Consider the following 13,095-nt stretch of genomic DNA (forward strand, 5'->3'; position numbering starts at 1 on the left):
CTGCACCCGTGTGGAACTCCATGGGCTGCCACTCGGTGTGATTGGCAAGGCAGAAATGGCAAGGAATCGGTCCTGGGGGAGCTGCAACTCTGGCTGTCCTAAGTATGCTGGTAGGAGAAGGTATGTGTCATGGTTCAAAAGTGTTGCAGTTGCCATAGCAGGAGGCATGTATTGCTGAGAAGCGAGCAAGGAGCGGTTGGAATCTGGGCAGCTGTTCAGGCATAGTTTTGAGAGAGAGAGAGAAAAGTGCAAAGAGATAGTGGGTGCACATAGGGAGAGTTGGGCAGGTCGTGTTTACAGGCTCGCTGCAATAATTGTGAGACCTGTGAGTTGTCAGTGCCATGTGTAGGACATGGGACAAAGGTGTTGGAAAGAAGTGCAGTTGTGAGCAGAAAGGGTGCTACAAAGGCAATGGCTTTCAAATGCAAGACAGCAGACTGGAAGTGACAGAAGTCCACTCCTACAGCACCCTCTTGTGTCAAGGTAGTGTTTCCGGTGGAACTTCTGACGTTCTCTATAACACTTCGGAAGGAATGGATGTGCAAAGGAGACCCTCGCAGGGTGTGTCCTGTGAGTGGCATCTGTTCGTAGCTATGACAGACACAAGGACAGACAGAGAGAAAAAGAGGAGTGGAAGGACACGTAGGGCCACAGGAACAAACAGGGACAAAGCAATAGGAGCGGACCGTGCGTCCCGGGGGCATCCTGAGGTGGCTTAATATAGCCCAAAGTCATGGGCCGATGGCCAGGCCTGTCCCCCTGGCAAAGCAGCCTCGGCATCTTGCAGCACGCTGCAGCTGTGTGGATATATATGCCATGCTGCAGTGCAAGGCCTAGCACTGCAGAGCATGTAGAAGGCATTCAAAGACCCTGTAAGGTAACTGTGACATGGAAATGGCATGGTTATGGCATGTGGGAGTGGATTAAGGTTTGCACAGGTGGGCCAAGGAGGGTAGATGTTTATGGCCTGCAAGCAGAGATGACAGCATGTGGGCAAAGGCCTCCCATTCCCCCCTGAGCGGGGGGACGGTGGGTACAAACCTGCTTCCTGCAAGCGTATCCTCTCGGCCTGCTGCGTGCTGAGGCTCAGACAACTTGGACTGCAGCCGTGGGCTTTGCCTCTGTGCATACACACCTCTTGCAGAAGGTGACATGACTTCATAATAACTTTGCCTGGACGTAATCAGCAGCTGGCTGAATGTCAATACAAAGTATGTGTCTTCAGAGAAACTTGTAGATGGAGTGAGATAGGAATGTTTGGGTGAAGAAGAATGCCGAGGGTGTGATGACCATCCCTGGAGGGGAATTGGAACTCTGCAGAAAATGGAGTGCATGCACTGTTGGACAGCCTTTGCTGCAGGCAAGTGTGAAGAAGCCATGCAGATGAATTAGAAGGTATTAGACTGGGTAGTTGCAGTGGGATGACATGGGTGGGGTCAGAGATAGTGCACCTGATTGAGAATTGGTAGAATACTGTGAAACTTTGATGTGCTCCTGTGGCTGAGCAGGCCTGAAGCCCTCCGCTGTGTCACAACTTCAACAGGCAGCTGGTGGGTAGGAGGCCCAGGAGGAGATGGCATCAGGCGCTCGGACTAGCACGTGTGCAGAGCCGTGCGGAAATGACTGACACGTGTGTCATTCTCTTCCAGATGGTGGGGTTTCACTGCTGCTGGAGTTGCCTATCCCGGCAAGGACATTGTGTTGAAGAGAAGAGAAAGATGGCATCTGTTCTGTTCCAAAAGGTGTAGAAAACAAAATGACATGAAAGGCTACTGAAGGAAAATTGTTGTGACTGACTGCTACTGTTGCAAAATGTATCAGCTTAAAAATATTGTGTCACTGGAGTCAAAGGTTTGATTTGGGTTTCCCCTGGGAAAAGGAATTTTTGATTTCTTCCAGGGCAAGGTTGTGCCAGATGACGTCTGGTGAATTCAGCATAGCAAGAGATTGGGATTGACCCCCAAAGATAAGCACAAAGAGAAGCACGGTGAACAGAACATCCAGCAGGAACATGTAGTTCTCCAGAACACATGATGGATATCACAAGCACCTAGGCCAGAGCACCTGCAGCAGGGCTGAAGACATCCAGGCCCAGAAAAATGACTGCTAGAAACAAGTGAAAAATGTCATTAGCATGGCAGACAAGGAGATTGGAGTCCAACGAGAGATCAAATATGGGCAGTTTGCTCCACTTTGGACTAATGAACACTGAGCCGATGCTTTCCTATTGGCTTTTACTGCATGCACTGTCTGAGAAATGGAGTAAAAGCTCTGTAGTCTGGAATGATGGTCTCTGCACACCCGGGCTATGGGGGGATGAGATGATTGCTGTGGTACGTGCTGGGCACAAAATAAAGTCATGCCTTGAGTGTGTAACATCAAAATGTTGTTGCAGAGTTTTTCCATTTTTTTCTGCAGATTGGGGGACACTGGTAAACACGTGGCAGTAGTGTAGAGGTGGAAAACTAAAGCCAAGACTGCAGAAGTGATCCCTGCAAAAGCACAGCAGGGGGTAACACATGCACACAGAACTGAATGCAGCCATGAAACAAGGGAAAAAACCCCAGCGATACACAGTAGAAGCCCCTAGAAAATGCTGTAGAAAGAGATGAGCAAAATGGACATAGCTGTGAGAAACAGCTGTATGCTACTGTTGCAGTATCCCCCAAAATGTGTTTTGGTTTTCAAGAATCATAAACGGTGTTTTCAAAAAGAGATTAAAAGACCCAGTAAGATTTGAGAGAATGGTAATTTGTGCTAATACAGTTGAGAGAAAGCGTGTAAAAATGATGCACTGAACCTTAGGAAAATTCTCTAGCAAAGGAACTCCAAAAATGGGGAAAAAAGTAAAACGCTAAAAATGCCTCGGCTCCTGTGCTGCCATAGCGACGGGTGGGCGGAGGCAGGCGTAGGTTTGGGCGGACTGAGGGGGCACCGAGGGGCGGGCTCTTGGGCGGGCTAGGGGGAGCGGCAGGGCCGTGGCTGTGTTCCGAGCCCCGTGACGTCCAGGGGCGGGGTGTAGAGACCACCGGAGGCGTGGCTTTGTCCGGGGCCGAGAGACGACAGGGGCGGGGCCGAGGGAGGGACGACAGGCGAGGCAGTGGGTGGAGTACCGTGACGGACGGAGAATCGGGGGCGGGGAAGTGGGCAGGGCTTTGTTGACGTCATTGTGCGGCGAAAAGGATATGCCCCCAAAAAAAGGATTTCTAATTAAGGAGCCACTCTGGCTCGGTGGGTATGGCCTTAAGCCGGATCTCTGCACGTCAGGGGTTCGAATCCCACCGCGGGCTACCCCGTGCGTGTGCTAGGCGCGTCACGGCCCCGTAGTCCGGGAGCCCGCCGGGCCCGCCTACCCCCACTGGAACGTAACTGAGGCACGTGTGCCGGATGGTGGGGCGACACGGGCGGGCCCCCCCGCGAGGGGGGACAGCCCAGGTGGACCCGCCGCAAGGGGGGGGCTGCCGCTGCAGCTCCCCGCAGGGGGGGGGGATGACGCCGCCCGGAAGGGGCCTCCCGGGGTGCCCCCCCGCGTCCACCGCGCCGCGCGCGGCAGCGCGCGGCGCGCGCTGCAAATCCGGGGGCGGCAGCTGGTGCCGGGGGAGTGGCTGAGGGCACCAAGGTGCCAAATTCACTTTTTCCACCTACAACACCCAAACAAACACTTCACCTTCAAACTCTCTCCATGCCCAACACTAAATACTTCTTTACTCACATTTCCTTCTCTTATCAAACTCTGCCTTCTTTCATGCCTTAACACATCTCACTCACACACACACACACACACAGACACCCACCCAAACACACTGCATATACATTCACCAACTCAAACACACTCACATTAACAACAAAAAAACCCTCTTCCCAAACTTTGCAAAACACTCCATTTATGCACCTCTTGCCTTCTACAAAACTCACATACTCTCTCAAAACCCTTGACGCCTTGCTTACGCCACCGTCGCAGCTCCTTGCTTGCGCCGTTCAAGCCACGCTGACGCTTCTTCATTGACCACACCGATCCCTTCCTAAGCCACTTTGACCTTTCACCCCTCACGCTCACAACAACAAAACCTCACCTCTCACATCCTTCACCTTTCCATTCCCACCTTTACTCCCTCAACATTTCTTCCACGTGCCACTTGCTGACATCATTACTTCCCTGCAACCAATCGCTTCACGGTACCACTCTGAAAGACAAACGAAATTTAACAATCATCTCAAACACCTCCATCTGGCCTCCAGCAACTAACACCATGGCTAACTGACAGCTGGACACCTCTCTCCCATGGAAAATCAATCTCCCACCGCTTTGCCCGTCTGGTCCTCTCCCTACCGGTGCCGTGGTCGGGCCCGGATGCCTCTCATGTCTGACTCCGTGCGCTTTCTTCTCACGCATTGCCTATTAGGCCACGGGACTCATTTTAGAAAAGCGGATCAAACGCAACAAACAGCCGCTCCTGCTGCTCAGCCACCACCTTCCAGCCTCTCCCTCCTTGCCACTTGCTACACACCACTCCCTCAAGCCTGCTGCCTACCTGGCTCACCTTCTCCAAATGGCGTGGCTTGGGCCTCCCCTTTGCACATGCTCTCTGAACACCTTGCCACTGGGTCCCCCATGCTCATCTCCTCCCTCGGCTACCCATTCGGCGCCTCGACGCGGAAAGTGCCCCGCAAATCAAATGCGGGGTATATGTATGTGTGTCTGTGAGTGTGTGTATATGTATATCTGTGTATATCTCTGTCTCTATATATATACATATGTGTGTATATATACATATCTGTATGTATATACATATGTGTGGCTATATATATATGTGTACATATATGTGTGTGTATATAGGTGTATGTGTATATATATGTAGGTGTCTGTATATGTATGTCTGTGTGTGTATATATGTCTGTGTGTATATATACATGTCTGTGTGTATATATATATGTGTGTGGGTATATATCTGTCTCTTTATATATACATAAGTGTATATATACATATGTCTGTATATACATGTGTGTGTATATATTTCTGTGTCTATACATACATATGTATGTATATATATACATATATATGTATATATATATGTGTGTGTGAATATATACACGTGTGTGTGTATATATACATGTCTCTGTGTATATTTATGTGTGTGGGTATATATATGTCGATGTATAGATACGTGTGGGTATATTTACATATGTATATACATACATGTGTGTATATATATGTGTGTATACACAATATGTCTGTATATATACATATGTGTATATACACACATATGGGTGTATATATACATACGTGTGTACATATCTGTGTGTGACTATATATATAAGTGTGTGTATATATATATGGTGCGTATATATCTGCGCGTACATATATGTGTGTGTATATATAGGAGTGTGGGTATATCTATGTGACTGTGTGTATATATATATGTGTATATAAATACATGTGTGTATATATATGTGTGTGTATATATATGTGTGTCTGTATATATATATGCATATGAGGGAATGTATATATGTCTATATATATGTCTTTGTATAAATATGTTACTATTTATATACATATGGGGGTGTATATATATGTGTCTATATACATCTGTATATATATATGTGTCTATATACATCTGTATATATATGTGTGTGTATATATATATGTCTGTATATGTAGGTGTGGGTATATATACACATGTGTGTATATATACATATGTGTGTGTATACATACATATGTGCATGTATATACATATGTGTGTGGATATACATGTGTGTATATGTGTGTGTATATATATGTGTCTCTGTGTATATACATGTGTGTCTATACATATATGTGTGTGCATATTCTGTATGTCTGTGTATATATACGTGTGTGCATATATACATAGGAGTGTTTATATACATATGACTGCATATATATGTCTGTATATATATGTCTGTGTATATATATATGTGGTGTATATAAATATGTCTGTGTATCTGTATGTGTATATATATACATATGTGTGTATATATGTGTCTGAGTGTGTGTGTATATGTGTGTGGATGTGTATATATGTGGTGTGTATAAATATGTCTGTGTATCTCTATCTGTATATATATACATATGTGTGTGTGTGTATATATATATGTATGTGCATAAATATGTCTAGGTGTGTGTATATATATGCTGCGTATAAATAAGTCTGTCTACCTGTATGTGTATATATATACATGTCTGTATATATACGTGTGTGTATATATATATGGTGTATATAAATATGTGTGCGTATCTCTATGTGTATATATATACATATGTGTGTATATATATATGTGAGTGGATATATATACGTGTGTGTATATATATATGGTGTGTATAAATATTTGTGAGTATCTGTATGAGTATATATATACATATCTCTGTATATATATGTGTGTCTGCATATGTATGTGAGTGTGTGTGTGTATATACATACGGTATATATAAATAGGTGTGTGTGTGTATGTGTATATCTATATATATACATTTCTGTGTATATATCTCTGTGTATGCATATAGATGAGTAGCTGTGTGTATATATATATGGTGTGTATAAATATATGGGTGTATCTGTATATATGTATATACATATATGTATATATATGTGTCTGTGCATATATATGTCTGTGTGTGTCTGTGTATATATATATGGTGTGTATATTTATGTGTGTGTATCTATATGTGTATATATATACCTATCTGTGTATATATATATGTCTGTGCATATCTATGAGTGGGTGTGTATATATAGGGTGTGTATAAATATGTGTCTGTATCTATATGTATATCTATATACAGATGTGTAAATATATATGTGTGTATGCATCTATATGTCTGTGTCTGTATATATATAGTGTGTATAAATATGTGTGTGTATCTATAGGTGTATATATATACATATCTGTGAGTATATATGTGGGTATGCATATATATGGGTGTGTATACATATCTGTGAGTATATATGTGGGTATGCATATATATGGGTGTGTATACATATATATGGTGTGTATAAATATGTGTCAATATCTATATGTATATATATATATACATATGTGTGTATATATATGTGAATGTGTATATATACGTGTGTGTGTATATATATATGGTGTGTATAAATATTTGTGTGTATCTGTATGAGTATATATATACATATCTCTGTATATATATGTATGTCTGCATATATATGTGTGTATGTGTGTATATATATATGGTGTATATACATATGTGTGTGTGTGTATGTGTATGTCTATATATATACATTTCTGTGTATATATCTCTGTGTATGCATATATATGAGTAGGTGTGTGTATATATATATGGTGTGTATAAATATATGGGTGTATCTGTATATATATATATACACATATATGTATATATATATGTGTCTCTGCATATATATGTCTGTGTGTGTCTGTGCATATATATATGGTGTGTGTATATTTATGTGAGTGTATCTATAGGTGTATATATATACATATGTGTGTATATATATATGTCTGTGCATATATAGGAGTGGGTGTGTGTATATATATGGTGTGTATAAAGATGTGTCTGTATCTATATGTATATCTATACACAGATATGTGAATATATATGTGTGTATGCATATATATGTCTGTGTCTGTATATATATGCTGTGTATAAATATGTCTGTGTATCTATAGGTGTATATATATACATATCTGTGAGTATATATGTGGGTATGCATATATATGGGTGTCTATATATATATATATATGGTGTGTATAATTATGTATCAATGTCTATATGTGTATATATATAAAAATGTGTGTATATATACGTGAATGTGTATATATATATGTGTGTGTGTACATACATGTGTGTGTATCTATATATGTATATATACATATATGTGTATAATTACATGTGTGCATTTATATGTCTGTATATATATAGCTGTGTGTATATATATCTGTGTGTATCTATATGTGTGTATATATACATATATGTGTATAAATAAATGTCTGTATATATATGTCTGTATATACAGAGGTGTGTATATATATATGTATCTGTGTATATGTCTCTATATGTGTGTGTGTATATATACATATCTGTTTGTATACACATATATGTGTGTGTATATATCTCTGTGTATATGTGTGCATATATATTTGTGTCTGCGTATATATATCTGTGCGTGTGTATATATATATGTGTGTATATATATGTGTCTCTGTATAGATATGTGTCAGTGTATATATACATGTGTGTGTATACATATATGTCTGTGGATATATATGTGTGTCTGTGTATATACACGTGGGTGTATATATACAAATGTGTGTATATACATATGGTGTATATATATACTTCTGTGTAGACGTACATATAGCCGTATATATACATATGTCTGTATATATATGGGTGTGTGTGTATATATGTGAGTGGATATATACATGTATGTATATATACATATATGGGTGTATCCATACATATGGGTGTATATATATGTATCTGTGTGTGTATATATATATGTGACTGTATATATACATGTATGTCTATACATATAGGTGTATAGCTATATATGTCTGACTGTGTATATATACCTATATGTATATATACATATCTCTGTGTATATATGTGTGTATATATATATATTTGTAAATATACATACATATGGGCGTATATAAACAAATGTCTGTATATATATGGGTATGTGTAGATATATGTCGGTGTGTATATGTACGTGTGTGTATATATACATATCTGTGTGTATCCCTACATATATATGTATATATATGTGTGTGTGTATATATATGTGTAAGCGTGTATATATATGTGTGTGTGTACATATATATGGTGTGTATATACATATCTGTGTATATAGGTGTGTCTGTGTATATATATGTCGAAAGCTGGCTTCTAGAGAAGGGACACGCAGATGGACATACATTGCTTATTAACGAGCCGCTTCTTGACAATAGCCATATTCCGCCGACTATTCGTGACGTACCTTCGTCCCATCGGCGATCTAAGGTCACCGTGACTTTCCTTCGACGTAGAGATCGTAGGAGCCGTCCGGAATGCGTTCATTGGCGACAAATAGGCAGAAATCCGGCATTATAGGGGAACTTAGATACATGTTAAGGCCAGTAGCCAAACTTAGGCCGTGGAAGTATAGAAACAATACTATTGTATGATTACAGAATAGGCATGAGTTAGTTAACTACAATAGAAATTATATGCTGTACATGAATAAACTGAAGCGTGTGATAAATTCATATTGGTTTCTCAAGCCTCCGTTCCTCAGCATATATATATATGTGTGGATATATATATGTGTGAGCATGTATATATATGTGTGTGAGTGTACATATCTATGGTGAGTATATACAGATGTGTGTATATATATGGCTGTGCGTATATATATCTGTGTGTATATATATATGTGTGTGTGTATATATACATATGTGTATATATATCTGTGCATGTCTATATATATGTGAGTATATATATACATATTTGTGTGTATACATATATGGATGTGGATGTATAGGTGTGTCTCTGTGTATATACATGTGTGTATATATAAATACATATGTGTGTATATACATATGGTGTATATATATATCTGTGTATATACATACATATGTGTGTGTATATATTCTGTGTGTGTATATATATATGTCACTCTATATATACACGTGTGTGTATACATATATGTGTGTGGCTATATATGTGAGTGTATATATACATATGTATGTGTATACATATATGTATGTGGATGTATAGGTGTGTCTCTGTGTATATACATATGTGTATATATATATACATATGTGCGTATATATATATGGTGTATATATATATCTGTGTGTATACATACATATGTGTGTATATATATCTCTGTGTGTATATATATATGTCACTTATATATACACGTGTGTGTATACATATATGTGTGTGGCTATATATGTGTGACTGTATATATATACAAATGTGTATATATACATCTATGTACATATACATATGGTGTATATATATATTTGTGTGTATACATACATATGGGCGTATATATACATATGTGTGTATATATATGGGTGTGTGTATATATATGTGTGCGTGTATATGTACCTCTCTGTATATATATACATATGTCTGTGTATCCACACATATGTGTGTATATATATGTTTCTATGTATATACATGTGTGAGCATGTATATATATGTGTCTCTGTGTACATATATATGCTGTGTATATACATATGTGTGTATATATATGGGTGTGTGTATATATATAAGTGTGCATATATATATGTGTGAGCATGGATATATATGTCTGTGTGTGTACATATATATGGTGTCTATATACAAATGTGTGTATATATCTCTGTGTGTCTATATGTATGTGTAAGTACATATATATGGTGTCTATATACAAATGTGTGTATATATCTCTGTGTGTCTATATGTATGTCTGTGCATATATATATGTGTAAGCATGTATATATATGTGTGACTGTGTACATATATATGGTGTGTATATACATATGTGTATATATATGTGTCGGTGTATATATATATCTCTGTGTATATATATATGTGTGAGCATGTATATATATGTCTGTGTGTGTACATGTATATGGTGTGCATATACATGTATGTATATATATGTGTGTGTGTATATATATGTGTGTATGTATTTATATATGTGTGTGGCTATATATCTGTGAGTGTATATATACATATCTATGGGAATACATATATGTGAGTGGATATATATGTGTGTCTCCGTATATATACATGTGTGTATATATACATAAGTGTGTATATACATATGGTGTATATATATATGTCTCTCTGTATACACACATATGTATATGTCTGTATATATATATGTGACTTTAGATATGCACGTGTGTCTATACATATATGTGTTTGGCTATATATGTGTGACTGTGTATATATACATATGTGTATATATACATATGTATATACATACATATGGTGTATATATATATTTCTGTGTATACATACATATGGGCGTACATATACATATGTCTGTATATATATGGCTGTGTGTAGATGTACGTGTGACCAGGTATATATATGTGTGTGTGTGTGTACATATATATGGTGTGTATATACATATAGGTGTATATATATATGTGTGTGTATATATATGTGTCACTATATATATATGTGAGCATGTATATATATGTCTGTGTGTGTACATATATATGGTGCATATGTACATATGTGTGTATATATATGTATGTGTGTATATATATGTCTATGTGTGTATATATATATGTGTCTGTATATATATGTACTTGTGTCTATATATGTGTAAGGGTATATATACATATGTGTGTGTATACATAAATGTGTGTGGATATACATGTGTGTCTATGTATATATACATATGGGTATGTATACATCTGTGTGTATATACATATGGTGTATATATATATGTCTGTGTATACAGACATATGGCCATATATATATACATATGTGTGTGTATATACATATGTGTGTGAATATATATATGTATGTATATGTGGGTGTATATATATATATATCTGTGTGTGTATATATATATGTGTGTGTATATATATGTCTCTATGTGTATATATATGTGTGTGTATGTACATATATGAGAGTATGTATATATGTTTCTGTGTATATATACATATGTGAGTGTACACATATATATGTGTGCACATATATGTGTGTGTGTGTATATATACATTTCTGTGTGTATACATATATGTGTGTGCATATACATACGTGTCTGTATATATATAAGTATGTGTATATATACATATGTCTGTATACATACATATCTGTGTATATATCTGTTTGTGTAAATATATGTGTCTGTGTGTATATACGTATATATATATACATATATGTCTATATATATGTCCGTGTATATATATCTGTGTGTGTGTACATATATGGTGTGCATATTTATATCTGTATATATATGTGTGTGTATACATATATGTGAGTGCATGTATCTATATGTGTATATAGATACATATGTATGTATATATATGTGTGTATATATATGTCTGTCTGTGTATATATATAGTGTGCATCTATATATGTGTATATATATGTGTGTGTATATATATGTGAGTGCATGTATCTATATGTGTATGTATATACATATCTGTGTATATATGTATGTGTGTGAATATATATATATGACTGTGTGTATATATATAGTGCGTATAACTGTGTGTATCTGTATGTGTATATATATATACATACGTATGTATATTTATGTGTGTGTGCATATATATGTGGGTGTGTATATATATATGGTGTGTATAAATATGTGTGTGTATCTCTATGTGTATACATACATATGTGTGTATATATATCTGTGAGTGCATATATATGTCTGTGTGTCTATATATATATGGTGTGTATAAATATGAGTCTGTATCTCTATGTGTATATATATACATATGTGTGTATATATATGTATCTCTGCATCTATATGTCTGTGTGTGTGTATATATATATGGTGTGTATAAATATGTGTGTGTATATGTATGTGCATATATATTCATATTGGAATATATATGTGTGTATATGTATATGTGTATATGTGTATATATATGTCTGTGTATATATATGTCTGTGTATATATATGTGTATATATGTGTGTATATATATATGTGTGTATATATATCCCTGTCTGTGTGTATATATATATATGTGTGTGTATATATGTGTGTGTGTGTGTGTATACATGTGTGAGTGTATACATACATGGGTGTGTATACATATATGTCTGTGGATACATATGCATGTCTCTGTATATATACATGTGTGTATATATACATATGTGTATATATACATATGGTGAATATATATATTTCTGTGTATACATACATATGTCCATATGTATAAATATCTGTGTACATATATGGGTGTGTGTATATATATGTCTGTGTATACATATACGTGTGTGTATATATACATATTTGTGTGTATACATTCATATGTGTGTATATATATGTATGTGTCTATATATCTGTGTGTGCATCTATATATATGTGTGTGTGTATACATATATATGGTGTGTATATACAGGAGTGTGTATATATATATGTGTA

Source organism: Lichenostomus cassidix, unplaced genomic scaffold (genome assembly GCF_008360975.1).
Source record: "Lichenostomus cassidix isolate B80296 unplaced genomic scaffold, HeHo_3.0 HiC_scaffold_47, whole genome shotgun sequence".
In the NCBI taxonomy this organism is placed as follows: domain Eukaryota; kingdom Metazoa; phylum Chordata; class Aves; order Passeriformes; family Meliphagidae; genus Lichenostomus; species Lichenostomus cassidix.